Genomic DNA, 14,242 nt, shown 5'->3' with positions numbered 1-14,242 from the left:
TTCCAAAAAGTCTCGTCTCCGCCCAGGATTTTTGTATTATATAATGGACAGATGTATTTGTATATTTGGTATATATGTGCAGCTTCAGTGATATGAAAAACTTTGGAACCCCTCTTAATTAATTGGATTTCTGTTTCTCATTGGTAGAGCTTTCAAAGTAGCAACTTCCTTTTAATAAATGACATGCCTTATGGAAACAGTAGTATTTCAGCAGTGACATTAAGTTTATTGGATTAACAGAAAATATGCATCATAACAAAATTAGACAGGTACATACTTTTGGGCACCCCAACAGAGATATGACATCAATACTTAGTTGAGCCTCCTTTTCAAATATAACAGCCTCTAGACGCTGTCCTCCTATAGCCTTTGAGTGTCTGGATTCTGGATGGAGGTATGGTTGACCATTCTTCCATACAAAATCTCTCCAGTCAGTTAAATTTGATGGCTGCTGAGCACGGACAGCCTGCTTCAAATCATCCCATAGATTTTCGATGATATTCAAGTCAGGGGACTGTGATGGCCATTCCAGAACATTGTACTTCTCTCTCTGCATGAATGCTTTTGTAGATTTCGAACTGTGTTTTGGGTCATTGTCTTGCTGGAATATCCAACCCCTGCGTAACTTCAACTTTGTGACTGATGCTTGAACATTATCTTGAAGAATTTGTTGATATTGGGTTGAATTCATCCGACCCTCGACTTTAACAAGGGCCCCAGTCCCTGAACTAGCCACACAGCCCCACAGCATGATGGAACCTCCACCAAATATGACAATAGATAGCAGGTGTTTTCTTGGAATGTGGTGTTCTTCTTCCGCCATGCAAAGCGCTTTGTGTTATGACCAAATAACTCCATTTTTGTCTCATCAGTTCAAAGCACTTTGTTCCACAACGAATCTGGCTTGTCTAAATGAGCATTCACATACAACAAGCGACTCCGTTTGTGGCGTGAGTGCAGAAAGGGCTTCTTTCTCATCACCCTGCCATACAGATGTTCTTTGTGCAAATTGCTCTGAATTGTAGAACAATGTACAGATACACCATCTGCAGCAAGATGTTCTTGCAGGTCTTTGGAGGTGATCTGTGGGTTGTGTGTAACCATTCTCACAATCCTGCTCATATGCGCTCCTGGATATTTCTTGGCCTGCCAGACCTGCTGGGTTTAACAGCAACTGTGCCTGTGGCCTTCCATTTCCTGATTCCATTCCTTACAGTTGAAACTGACAGTTTAAACATCTGAGATAGCTTTTTGTAGCCTTCCCCTAAACCAGGAGACTCAACAATCTTTGTTTTCAGATCTTTTGAGAGTTGCTTTGAGGATCCCATGCTGTCACTCTTCAGAGGAGAGTCAAAGGGAAGGAAGCACAACTTGCAATTGACCACCTTAAATACCTTTCATCATGATTGTCTATGAAGTTCAAGGCTTAATGAGCTCATCCAACCAATTTGGTGTTGCCAGTAATCAGCATTGAGCAGTGACAGGCATTCAAATCAGCAAAATGACAAAGGGACCCACATTTGTGCACAGCCAGTTGTTCACATTTGATTTAATTTCATACAACTAAATACTGCTTCACTAAAAATCTTTGTTCAGAAAACACCGCAGTACTTGGATGTTCCTAGGAAATGAAAGACATACCACTGTTATCGTTATTGTTGAAAGTAAATTATTATGCAGGCTGAGAGGGGTTCCCAAACTTTTTCATATGACTGTATATGTATAGATATTATATTATTTATTGCCTCCTCCCATTCATCTTTTTGTGATCTGTCTGAAGTGCTGTTGTCTCGTTGTGTTGTACATTGAACCTTTAGTCCTGGAGGATGTTATTTCATTTGTGTACTTTAATATAAATGGTTGAGATGACAATAATGCTCCACTTGACATGACTGGCTATAAATTGATGAATTATTATATTGATTCATGAAGTAGTGATGACATATACAGTGGTGTGAAAAACTATTTGCCCCCTTCCTGATTTCTTATTCTTTTGCATGTTTGTCACACAAAATGTTTCTGATCATCAAACACATTTAACCATTAGTCAAATATAACACAAGTAAACACAAAATGCAGTTTGTAAATGGTGGTTTTTATTATTTAGGGAGAAAAAAAAATCCAAACCTACATGGCCCTGTGTGAAAAAGTAATTGCCCCCTGAACCTAATAACTGGTTGGGGCCACCCTTAGCAGCAATAACTGCAATCAAGCATTTGTGATAACTTGCAATGAGTCTTTTACAGCGCTCTGGAGGAATTTTGGCCCACTCATCTTTGCAAAATTGTTGTAATTCAGCTTTATTTGAGGGTTTTCTAGCATGAACCGCCTTTTTAAGGTCATGCCATAGCATCTCATTGGATTCAGGTCAGGACTTTGACTAGGCCACTCCAAAGTCTTCATTTTGTTTTTCTTCAGCCATTCAGAGGTGGATTTGCTGGTGTGTTTTGGGTCATTGTCCTGTTGCAGCACCCAAGATCGCTTCAGCTTGAGTTGACGAACAGATGGCCGGACATTCTCCTTCAGGATTTTTTGGTAGACAGTAGAATTCATGGTTCCATCTATCACAGCAAGCCTTCCAGGTCCTGAAGCAGCAAAACAACCCCAGACCATCACACTACCACCACCATATTTTACTGTTGGTATGATGTTCTTTTTCTGAAATGCTGTGTTCCTTTTACGCCAGATGTAACGGGACATTTTGCCTTCCAAAAAGTTCAACTTTTGTCTCATCAGTCCACAAGGTATTTTCCCCAAAAGTCTTGGCAATCATTGAGATGTTTCTTAGCAAAATTGAGACGAGCCCTAATGTTCTTTTTGCTTAACAGTGGTTTGCATCTTGGAAATCTGCCATGCAGGCCGTTTTTGCCCAGTCTCTTTCTTATGGTGGAGTCGTGAACACTGACCTTAATTGAGGCAAGTGAGGCCTGCAGTTCTTTAGACGTTGTCCTGGGGTCTTTTGTGACCTCTCGGATGAGTCGTCTCTGCGCTCTTGGGGTAATTTTGGTCGGGCCGGCCACTCCTGGGAAGGTTCACCACTGTTCCATGTTTTTGCCATTTGTGGATAATGGCTCTCACTGTGGTTCGCTGGAGTCCCAAAGCTTTAGAAATGGCTTTATAACCTTTACCAGACTGATAGATCTCAATTACTTCTGTTCTCATTTGTTCCTGAATTTCTTTGGATCTTGGCATGATGTCTAGCTTTTGAGGTGCTTTTGGTCTACTTCTCTGTGTCAGGCAGCTCCTATTTAAGTGATTTCTTGATTGAAACAGGTGTGGCAGTAATCAGGCCTGGGGGTGGCTACGGAAATTGAACTCAGGTGTGATACACCACAGTTAGGTTATTTTTTTAACAAGGGGGCAATTCCTTTTTCACACAGGGCCATGTAGGTTTGGATTTTTTTTCTCCCTAAATAATAAAAACCATCATTTAAAAACTGCATTTTGTGTTTACTTGTGTTATATTTGACTAATGGTTAAATGTGTTTGATGATCAGAAACATTTTGTGTGACAAACATGCAAAAGAATAAGAAATCAGGAAGGGGGCAGATAGTTTTTCACACCACTGTAGACTCCAATTGTATCTAAAACATATAAACGTGCTAACTTGAAAGCCTGGAAAAGCAGGCAGCTATGCTACTGTGTGCAGCCTCACACTCTCACCCTGTTTGTCAGCACCGAGGCCAAGTCCCTAGGAATGAAATCAGGAGGCCTTGAGCATCTGTTGAAGAGAGGAGAAGCACACACCTTTAATAATCAACTCTTAAACTCTTCTGTAGCTCAAAGCCAGCTAGTACAGTTGCCTTCATTTATAATCTAAGGCAGGGGTTTTGAACTCTGATCCTGGAGGGCCGCAGTTGGCTACAGGTTTTCATTCTAACCATCTTCTAAATTAGTGTGCAATTTTGGCTGCTAATTCACTTCTTTTGCCTTAGTTTTAATTAACTTGACTCAGGCATCTTAGTTGTTTGTTTTTCCATAATTAGCAGCCAAACAATAATAAGACATGAAACAAGCCATCACATGACCAGCTCACCTGCGCCCATCACACAATATCTGAATATAAAGAAAGGTGGTGGTCTCAGTAAGGTTGATCTCCGAAGTCACCAAAACATTGCGATGGTGTTTTTAGGAAAAACAAAAAATCAAGTTTTGGAAGTGTCTGCTGTAGCTGAATGAGAGCAGCAACAAGCTGCAGAATTTAATAACGGGTTTAATTAACAGCAAGATTTGGCTTCTCATTAAGAAACTGGTAGGAGTTTGAAGCTCCAGTTTAGCTGGTCATCTGTCAGCTCATTTCATTTCTTATTTCTGTTTGGCTAACATTTAACGATGAAAAGGATCAATTCAGAGGACTGAATCCTTAAAAACAGGGCTATTACACTGAAGGGAAAAAGAAGTTTATTAGCAGTGTAACCTGGTCACTGATTAGGAAAAGGGTTAGAATGAAAACCTGCAGTCACTGCGGCCCACCAGGCCTGGAGTTTGACATCCATGATCTAAAGAACTGAAAAGTCTTGACATATAAATTTAAATGACATTAAATGTATATGCACTAAATGTGGAAGCTTGCTTGGTTTTCTTAAGTCAGGACTGTGTGAACTTGTTTAGTCTTTTCTGTCAGCTAAAGGCCACAGCAGCTGTGTTCTCAAAACAAGGTTTGTTTTTCTGTCAGAGAGCACAATGTCCTTGATTCACTGAGGCTTGAAACAGAACAATTGAAAAGACAGACAGGCACTGCAAAAGACACAGGCCTCATGCCAAAATCATTTGTGGCCTTTAAAGCTGCTTCAAGCATAGGCTTAAGAACTAATAGCTCTAAAACTTATAAGGCGGCACATTGATCTTTAATCTAAATTCTCAATACCTGCACCAGGAGAAGAGAAGCGGGTGAAATAAGAGGTGTTCAATCTTACACAGGTGGAAGGCGTACTTGTTTTATTATTCTGGACCTGCTCAATGGACAGCGGCACAGTACCATTTATATCATGGTACTCAGAATAAAAAGGCAGTTGGCATCTGTGGACTTACTCGGAAAACTCAAATCGTGTGTGGCTTACAAGATCATCATAGTGTCAAGTCAGGGAGCACACAATCTTTCTACTTGACAGATGCAGCAATGTTTTAATAAAGGTGCCCGGAATATTAGTACACCTCATAGTTTTAGGCATCAGTTTTCAAACCAACAGTCCCATTCTGTATAATGGAGTCTAATTATGGGATGTGGTGTGTTGTCTGACACTGATGAAGTTTTTTAAAGTGGAGACTTATAAACATTACAATAAAATAAAAACCTGAATTTTTAGTTATGTTACATTTGCTTTAATGAGAAGGTCTTAGCATAAAAATAAAGTCAGGAATCTCAGGTTTCTGGGTGAATTTGAACAGAATCAGATGTAGAACAACTCAGAGGCCCCAGAGAAGCATTTTGAAAATCTGTTCTGAGGGGTGACCCACAATGCCTGGTTGGGCTCATCATGTTAAAGCTACATGTAGCAGCGACCACATAGGACTCCGCTTCCTCCTCACCACCATCGTCCAGTGCAGAACAAACATAAACAGACGCCACTGGGATATGAGAAGAAAACCAGAGTACCTGTAAAGGGCAGGAACCAACTATGAGAACCTGCATAGACCATAAACAGGCCGGGGTTCAAATTCAGTCTGCTGGAATTATGAGACGGTAACACTAACCACAAATCTCTATTCACTTCATCGGATTGGCTGGCCCAGCACTGTTTCAGCCGTGGAATGGGCAAATGGGGGAGGCAGCTTGAAGGATGAGGTCTCCAGGACTCTACACAAATCCAAATCTTATTATGGGATATATCATCTACTGTTAAATTCTGCTCTGTACTTCTAAAATTTATATATCTGTTCTGTGTACTGCATTGTATGTATTGACCCCCTTCTTTTTGACACCACTGCACGCCCAACCTACCTGGAAAGGGGGTCTCTCTTTGAACTGCCTTTCCTCAGGTTTCTTCCATTTTTTCCCTACTAGGTTTTTTTGGGAGTTTTTTCTTGTCTTCTTAGAGAGTCAAGGCTGGGGGGCTGTCAAGAGGCAGGGCCTGTTAAAGCCCATTGTGGCACTTCCTGTGTGATTTTGGGCTATACAAAAATAAACTGTATTGTATTGTACTTCTCTTATACTCATTCACAGGCATTACTGGTTTGGGCTTTAGCAACATACATACATTATATATATATATATATATATATATATATATATAAAAAACACATTCAAATAATCATCCATCCAGGCAATACATATAAACGCATATGTAGTGTTATGTTTCAGAATGTTAGGCCATGTTTTAAAATGCTCACGTCCCGATGTTGGTGGCCAGTTATTATCATTTCACTTATTTTTACAGTCACGTTAACAGAGAAATAAAACAGCAGCTTGGCAACAGCATAATGTTCTCCAGCTATACACGTATATTCGTTCTCAGCTCGTACTCGATCCGACTTTTCTCCACCATCATGGTCTCCTATTTCTTCAGATTGTTTTTCTCTTTTACCAACTACTGTAGAAGTAAAAAGCCCGACTCCGAACTGATAAAGAAGAAAAGGAAGCAATCATTAAAGCACTGTGGTGGTGTGGAATCATCGCCTCATTGAATTTGGCGATCCGAGAAGGACACGAATGAAGAAAAAAAGGGAAAAGAACGAATAGAATGAGGCGGCGATTTAAAGTAGAAATGGGACTCGATAATGTGAACTGAACGGCAAAGACAGGAGGACTACAGGGGGATTCACTCAAGCAAAGGCAGATGATGGCCTCAATGACACGAACACGCTGTTCGCCTCTCATTTACGTCGCGTGCACTAACTCTGAGTGGAGCAAAGGAAAACTCACGCATGCATAATAATAATAATAATAATAATAATAATATGCGTCCTCAACCCCGGAGAACTTATCCTCTACCTCTCGTTTCGAATCCCGCTTCACTTGCAAAGAAATCGAAAGCAGCCTCTCATCTCGTGCACGGCAGAACAGGCGGTAGTGTGGCTCTTGTCACTGTCTGTCGCCCTGGATGACGTCACGCATGTGTTAAACAGATTGGGCAGCGCCCGTAAAGTGTGCGATGACGTAGTCTTTCAATACACACGCAACTGGGTCCAGGTAGTCACACACACACCGCACGCACTTAATGATTAGATTACAACTTGCCTGAAGAAGGGGCCTGAGTTGCCTCGGAAGCTTGCATATTGTAATCTTTTTAGTGAGCCAATAAAAGGTGTCATTCTGCTTGACTTCTCACTAAATTCACAATGGCTAAAATGGCACAACACCCTAGTACTACTTTTTCCAGTCACGTAATGGATTATATTTTGATCTATTGTTGCAGTTTTCCACTATGGACAAATTGTGTTTGTTTAAAAATATCTTTAGATTTCAATTATTATTAATAAAATTGGCTTTTGTCTTAAGACATCAGGTTTACAAAAACCCAACGTAGCCAAGTAAGTTTTATAGAAATAAAAGGTCCTTTTTCAGCAAAAGAAAAGAATGTAACACTGTTCTGCATGGCATTGTGCCGACTGTCCCCCTTAGTGTTAACTGTGACTGTCCACTTGTTCAGATTCTTTAATTCGTTCTCAGTTGTGCAATCAGGTCAGAGGCTGAAGGAATCAAGAGTATAAAGTCACCGGTCCAAATCCTCATTTATTCCAATGGCTATTAATCTTATAAAGAAGTTCAACTTTACATCCACAGACTTAAGTTAAGTGAGTGAGCCGTTATCACTTGAATCAATCAGTCAAATCTAAATGTTAATTTCATTTTTATGTGTGATATGTTTGATCTGTTTATTTTACAGTAAGTGCTTGCTGTTATAGTTCATTTTCATAATATGTTTGTTCTTAGTGATGTGTTTTTAATGTTATTTCAAGATGTCTCTGTAAAACCCGCTGAGAAACCAAACTTACCTATTAAGACAATAAAAGTGAACTTAATTTAACAGCTGTAAAATAAAATATTCTCTAGTAACTGAGCAGTGATACAGAGAGTCGGTTCATTTTTATAAATTTAAAAATCGGGAGTGGTCTCCCCTCGACTTCTCGTATAGTCGGATATGAGGATGGATATTTAAGGAGCAAACCCCAAGAGAATGATTATATGATGTACATTAAAGAACCACCAACAATAAAGCAAATCAAATTAATAATATATTGAACAATTATTATAAAAGTAAAAGTTAAAAAAAAAATCCGAAAAAACGGTAAAGTACCACTTCCGGTTACAGGAAATAGACGAAAAGTTGATAGAAATCTACGTTTTGTACCTAATACTTGTACACACAATTTGGTTGAACTAAGTGAAAGCAAACTCAAGTTATCGTGTTTACACACACACAGACACAATTCCAAAAATAGCATTTTCGGACTCCGGGAGGTCTAAAAGTTTCATTCATCAAAATCTTTTTTTTCAATATTTTATTAAAATCAAAAAAACATTCCATACATGCAAGTCACGTTTAACAAAACTGGTTTAAAACAAATTGACCCCCACCCCCATGAGAAAGAGTGCTAGGTCAGCAGAGTAGCACTTTAATAATAGTAAAAATATGCAAATACATAAAAATAGAGTGCCTTAAAAGCTTATTCTAAAATGTTATTGATTAGATCCTGCCAGGTTTTGAAAAAGTACTGCACAGATCCTCTAAGTGAGAATTTGATTTTTTCCAATTTCAAATAATATTAAACATCAGTTACCCACTGACTTAGAGAAGGAGAGTTAGGATTCTTCCAGTTTGGTAAAATAAGTCTGTGTGCCAATAGTGAGGTAAAGGCAATCACAGTTTGTTTGTCCTTCTCCACTTTAAGCCTCTCTGTGAGCCCACCAAACACAGCTGTTAGTGGATTAGGACACCAAGGATGTCTGAAAGGCACTTAAAGATTTTGGTCCAGAATGATGTTAATGTAGACCTGGGTTTGCATCCCGGGTTCTCCCCGTGTGGAGTTTGCATGTTCTCTCCGTGTCTGCGTGGGTTTCCCCCCGGGTGCTCCGGTTTTCTCCCATAGTCCAAAGACATGCCACTTAGGTGTATTGGCAATCCTAAATTGTCCATAGTGTGTGCGTCCTGCGATGGGCTGGTGACCTGCCTTGAGTTTGTTTCCTGCCTTGTGCCCTGTGTTGGGTAGGATTGGCTCCAGCAGACCCCCCGTGACCCTGTAGTTAGGATATAGCAGGTTGGATAATGGATGGATGGATGGATGATATTAATTTGGTACAGGTCCAAAATATGTGGCCCAGTGAGGTTGGAACTTGATTGCAGTGTCCGCAGGTTGGATCTTGCCCTGGAAACATTTTGGACAGTTTTAAGCGAGACAGATTTGCTCGATTTATAATTTTGAGTTGAATAATTGTGTGCTTAGCACATATGGAGCTCGAGTGAATTCTGTGCATTGTTACCTTCCACTCCTTTCCTGAGATGTTGAGTGAGAAATTCTTTTCCTATTGTCCTCTTGGATCTTTAAAAGGAAGGGACTTTAAAAAGTTTTTATATAGTACAGAAATTAAATTTGGAATGTAATTGTTCATAGGATGCAAAGACGTTGTCTATGTGCAGATCTCTAAGTGATTTAATCCGAATGTTTTCCAGACATTAAAAACTGCATATGTTTGTGAGGGTTGAAAAAGGTGGTTCTCATGCAGGGGTGCCACAGATAAAAGCTTCTCTGTCTTAAAATGCTTCCTACATTGGTTCCATATTCTGAGTGAGTGAAGCACAATTGGGTTGTTAGTATATTAGCGATGACTTGTACTTATTGGGGGTACAAAGCAGGAAATATAAAGATGAACTGCAGGATTTTATTTCTATTGGAGACCAAGCCTGTGTATGTTTATCTATGTGTGTTCAGGTTTTTATAGCTTGTATGTTTGCTGCCCAGTAATAAAATTAAAAGTTGGGTAGATCCATGCCACCTTCTGCCTCAGGTCTTTGTAGAGAAGCTCTTTGGATGTGTGGATGTTTTGAATTCCAAATAAATGTCATTATGATTTAATCTAACTTCTTAAAAAATGATTTACAGTTGTGTATTGGATTGTTTTTAAATATTAAAGAGAAGCGTAAGGAAGCAAATTCATCTTAACAATGTTAATTCTTCCAGCTAAAGTGAGATGAAGGGTTGACCATCTATGCAAGTCTTGCTTTAGTTTTTCTATGCAGACAGCAAAATTTTGTTGATAAAGAGCTTTATGTTTACTTGTGACATTTACCCCATGGTATTTAAACTGATCTGTGATAATAAAATGGAAGGTGTCCAATCTAATATTGTGTGCTTGAGAATTCACTGGAAAGAGGTAAAAGTGGTAGAAATGCAGTTATATTACTAAACGTTTCTGAAATTGCTCACAAAGATGAAACCTCACAAACATCAGGATTTAGCAAAGAGGAAACTAATGTTAGCTTGACCAGGTGTGAGGGGGAGGCTAATGTTATAGTAATAAGGAGCAGGAGAAAAACAAAAACACAGAGGCAAGAGGCCCTGTCCCATCTGATGATTTGCGGCAGAAACCTTTTGTGTAGACTCTGCATTATGGGTAAACTCTTAAAAACCCTGGTTCTTTAATAGCAGTTGATGGTTCCTTGGCTTGACCAAACACCATTTTATTCTGGGAATGGTTCATTGCATAGGAAGTTGGTTCTTTGTGCTTTGAAAAGCTTTACAAAAAAATGCACTCTTTCATGTTTGATAGGCTAACTAGCAGGAAACGAACAGATTAAGTAAACCTGCTTGTTACTGTATGCAGCGAGAGTCCATTTAATAATCATGAGCCACTGGTATTTCACAAATCTGTGATTATCAATTGATGGTCATTTACTTTATGGAGCTGTCATCTGGATGAGTCTTTTGAAGAGAAAAAAAATATATAGCAGAACAAAACAGCACATCCTACATGACTTTGAAAGGAAACTGAAGCACGCTGAGTAAACCACCAGAAAAACATGCAAATGCAAGGCAAAGAACACCTGGGACCCCATTGCTGCGAGGCAGCAGCGCAACCTCAACGCCACTGTGCCCCCACATGTTTAATACCTGCTTTAATCCATTTCATTATGAAAATGATATCAAGTATTTATCTTAGCATTCTAAATGTTCAGGGAGCAGGGATATCATGAAGTGAATGGATTCTGTGTGGCGATCGCTGCCTGCAGCTCCTCTCAGTGCAGGAGGAAACTGAGTTTGAGAAGCACGTAGCGATTAACAACTCAGTTGAGCAACATTTAACACAAAGCATTTAATGTGCTACATTAGTTATGACGGGGATTTGAGAAAATCTAGTGAATTAAACATTCATTTTAAAATTGAAGTTTACAACATGGCAAAGTTAAACTAGAGAGAGTAAAAACAAGGGTTTAAAGAGGAATTGTCGACTCTAATCTCGATATAAATGTCAAGAATAAAGTGGAAATGCCAAGATCAAAGTGGAAATGTCGAGAATAAAAACTTTTTACTTGACATACGCTTTTTTTTCCTTCTTCATTGAGTCCATATTTTTTTTCTCTGTGGCCCTAATACAGTTTCCATAAAGAAGCCATTTTGCCTTTGTGTGTTTTTTTTATTTATTGTTCTGCAGTCTGTTCATATTTATAGGCTACCCTGCTTATATACAGATTGCTAAAATATATTGTTTGCATTTCACTTTGGTGTTTTTTGTTTTTTTTTTTGGTTAAATTGAGTTTCAAGATTTTTTTCCAAAGGAGAAAGGTGATAATTTGAAATGTAATAAAAGAGAGGTTTTCCTGTGTTTTGCCCCACTTTCTAAATATTATGTATGCTGGAAACAACAACAAAACTGCGGTTCACAAATCATTAACAATTAAAGCTTGATTGCAGATTCCAATAGCAACTCACGTCTATGGACCTTCATTTGGAATTCTGAAGAATGCATACATGTCAGTGGTGTCTGCGACACCTTGTTACAGTAGATTTCATTTGATTTGTCTCCGTGTGTGTGTGTGTGTAAGAGCTGCTGATGCCCAGGGTCACCTGTGAATCTTAATCAGGCGTTATGCCGAATCCCACCTCTCCCCTTAAATTGTCTGACTTGGAGTAGCAGTCATGATATTTCAATGGCACAATCTACAGGTCAATAGGTGACCACAGATTAAAAATTTAAAGTGATTCTGATCTTCTGGACTGAAGGGTTGTGGGGCTTTTAGCGGTTATTTTGACAGAGGTGGTATCAGCATCCTAAAATTCAGTTCCGCTACAGTTGAGTAATAATACCTAACGCCAAATGCGGAAGCACGCACACTATAAATAACAGTGATCTTATGATCGGTGTAGGCTCTCTTAATAGGACAGAATCAATCAATATCTCTTGTATATTTATCCTAACAAAGATAAAACAATAAGTTTATTGTAATTTTTTTTTGGCTGGATGACACGCGTAGGACTAGGTCTTGGGGGGATGGTGTGAATTCCCTCCACCCCATATTTTTGTCAATGCTTTGAAATACAACCGAGTCTCGATAACGTGAAGTGAACCGGAGGAAAATACACCAGTGAACAACGGCGGCCACATGGAGATTCACTCGAGCAAAGCACGCAGGTGGGCTGACTAACGTGAACGCGCTGCCCAACTCCGATTCCGGTCGCGTGCAGTAACCGAGTGAAGCGAACAAAATCTAACGTGTTCACAAAATGCAGCCCCCAAAACCCCGAGTACTTACCCTCTCTCTGTCGCTCGGTGATGCGATTCTAAACTCGTTCGACTCCTGCTTGAGAGGGGTCTAGCTGCAGACGACACTCTTGTCTAGCTTCGTACTACTTCCTTCTTCTTAGAACAGCATTGCGGCAGAGGGAAGATTGCCTGCCGTCGCTTTTTATGACGTCACGAAACACGTCATCATATAACTTGCTAGAAGTAGTTGAATCGGAGATTAATAAAAGGTAAAGTACCACTTCCAGTTAATGGAAATAGACCCAAATGTTGATAGAAAGCTACGTTTTGTACCCAATACATGTACGCAAAATTTGGTTGACTTAAGTAAAAGCGCACTCAAGTCATCGTGTTTACATTCACGCGCACGCACACACACACACAGACATAATTCCAAAAATGGTATTTTCGGACACAGGGAGGTCTAAAACGTCCAGATTCAACAAAATCTACACATTTACTCTTCGGACGATTACAATGCTTTCCCTACACGTGGTATACGAGAAAGCAAAGAGGAAATACAATACATTTTTTATTGAAGAAATAAATGCCATGTTTAAAAATAATAAAGTGAAAGATGTGGGGACAATGTTTCTCAAAATTACACACACACACATTTATATATATATATATACTGTATACACATACATACATACACACACACAACGGTGAGAGTCAAATGAGTAGAAAAATCAGTAATCATAAAAATGTATAAAAGGTAACTGCATTTAACTAGAACACAAATACAATGAAAATGGCCATCAATGGGAAGGTGTTAAAAACTATTACGGAAAGGAAACAAAAACATATTTGCAGGTTTTGTATCTTAATATTTAACAAAAAAATGTTGGTCAAGGTTTTGAACACAGTAAAAGTGAATCATTAAATATATCAAAAAAAGGGGATAAAACCTCAAAAAGTTATCATCAAGCAATATTCGATAAAAACTTGTTATATATAAAATGACATTTTTCCTGATTTGTCCCTTAAAAGTTGTTCAGAAATAATATTTTTATATCACCTTTGCTTAGAAGTGTAGCTCAAATTGCGTGACAAAAATATACAGTTACAAAGAAAATTGAAGGTATTATAAAAGTAAATAAGAAGCAAATGGATGGGTCCTTGTCCTTTGTAATAAATACACTGTCTGGTCAAATGACCAGGGACAAAGAGAAACTTGCAACCGTCAAGGATGCTGGAGATAATAAACCTCTGGGGGTCCCAACAAAGCCTGCACAGCCCCCTCTGCACATCCCAGCTTACATAATTGTGGCCGTCTCAGTCCAATCGCAATTCCAATTCAGGACATCTTGTGAATTTTTCTTCTTTCTGGCATCACAGGCAGTTGGAGTTGAGTTAACAGATTGCCCACAGGGGGCACCATTGCAATAAACTGGAAAAAGAAAACAGAGAAAAACTGCAGAAGTTAGTGCCCAGTGCAGATCTGACAAATTGTACACAGTACCATTTTTAATCTACTATAACCAATGTAAGGAATTAAGAAAAAGCCCAATTAGAAAAGTGGGCTTGTTGAAGTTTTGATGATTGACATTTGTAGCCTG

At 39.1% G+C, this 14,242-nt stretch overlaps 1 protein-coding gene across 1 annotated transcript in view; it reads right to left on the bottom strand.

Moving 5' to 3' along the window:
* The window catches only part of LOC114644922 (zinc finger protein 260-like), a 32,042-nt gene extending 19,186 nt beyond the window's left edge, over positions 1–12,856 (bottom strand). The window contains exon 1 of the mRNA XM_028792894.2: positions 12,691–12,856. The gene's annotated coding sequence lies outside the window, so the exon portion shown is untranslated. The remainder of the gene's footprint in view (positions 1–12,690) is intronic.
* Between the last annotated feature and the right edge of the window lie 1,386 nt (positions 12,857–14,242).

Source organism: Erpetoichthys calabaricus, chromosome 1, assembly GCF_900747795.2.
Source record: "Erpetoichthys calabaricus chromosome 1, fErpCal1.3, whole genome shotgun sequence".
Classification (NCBI taxonomy): Eukaryota; Metazoa; Chordata; class Cladistia; order Polypteriformes; family Polypteridae; genus Erpetoichthys; species Erpetoichthys calabaricus.
This window is presented reverse-complemented; position numbering and strand designations above follow the sequence as displayed.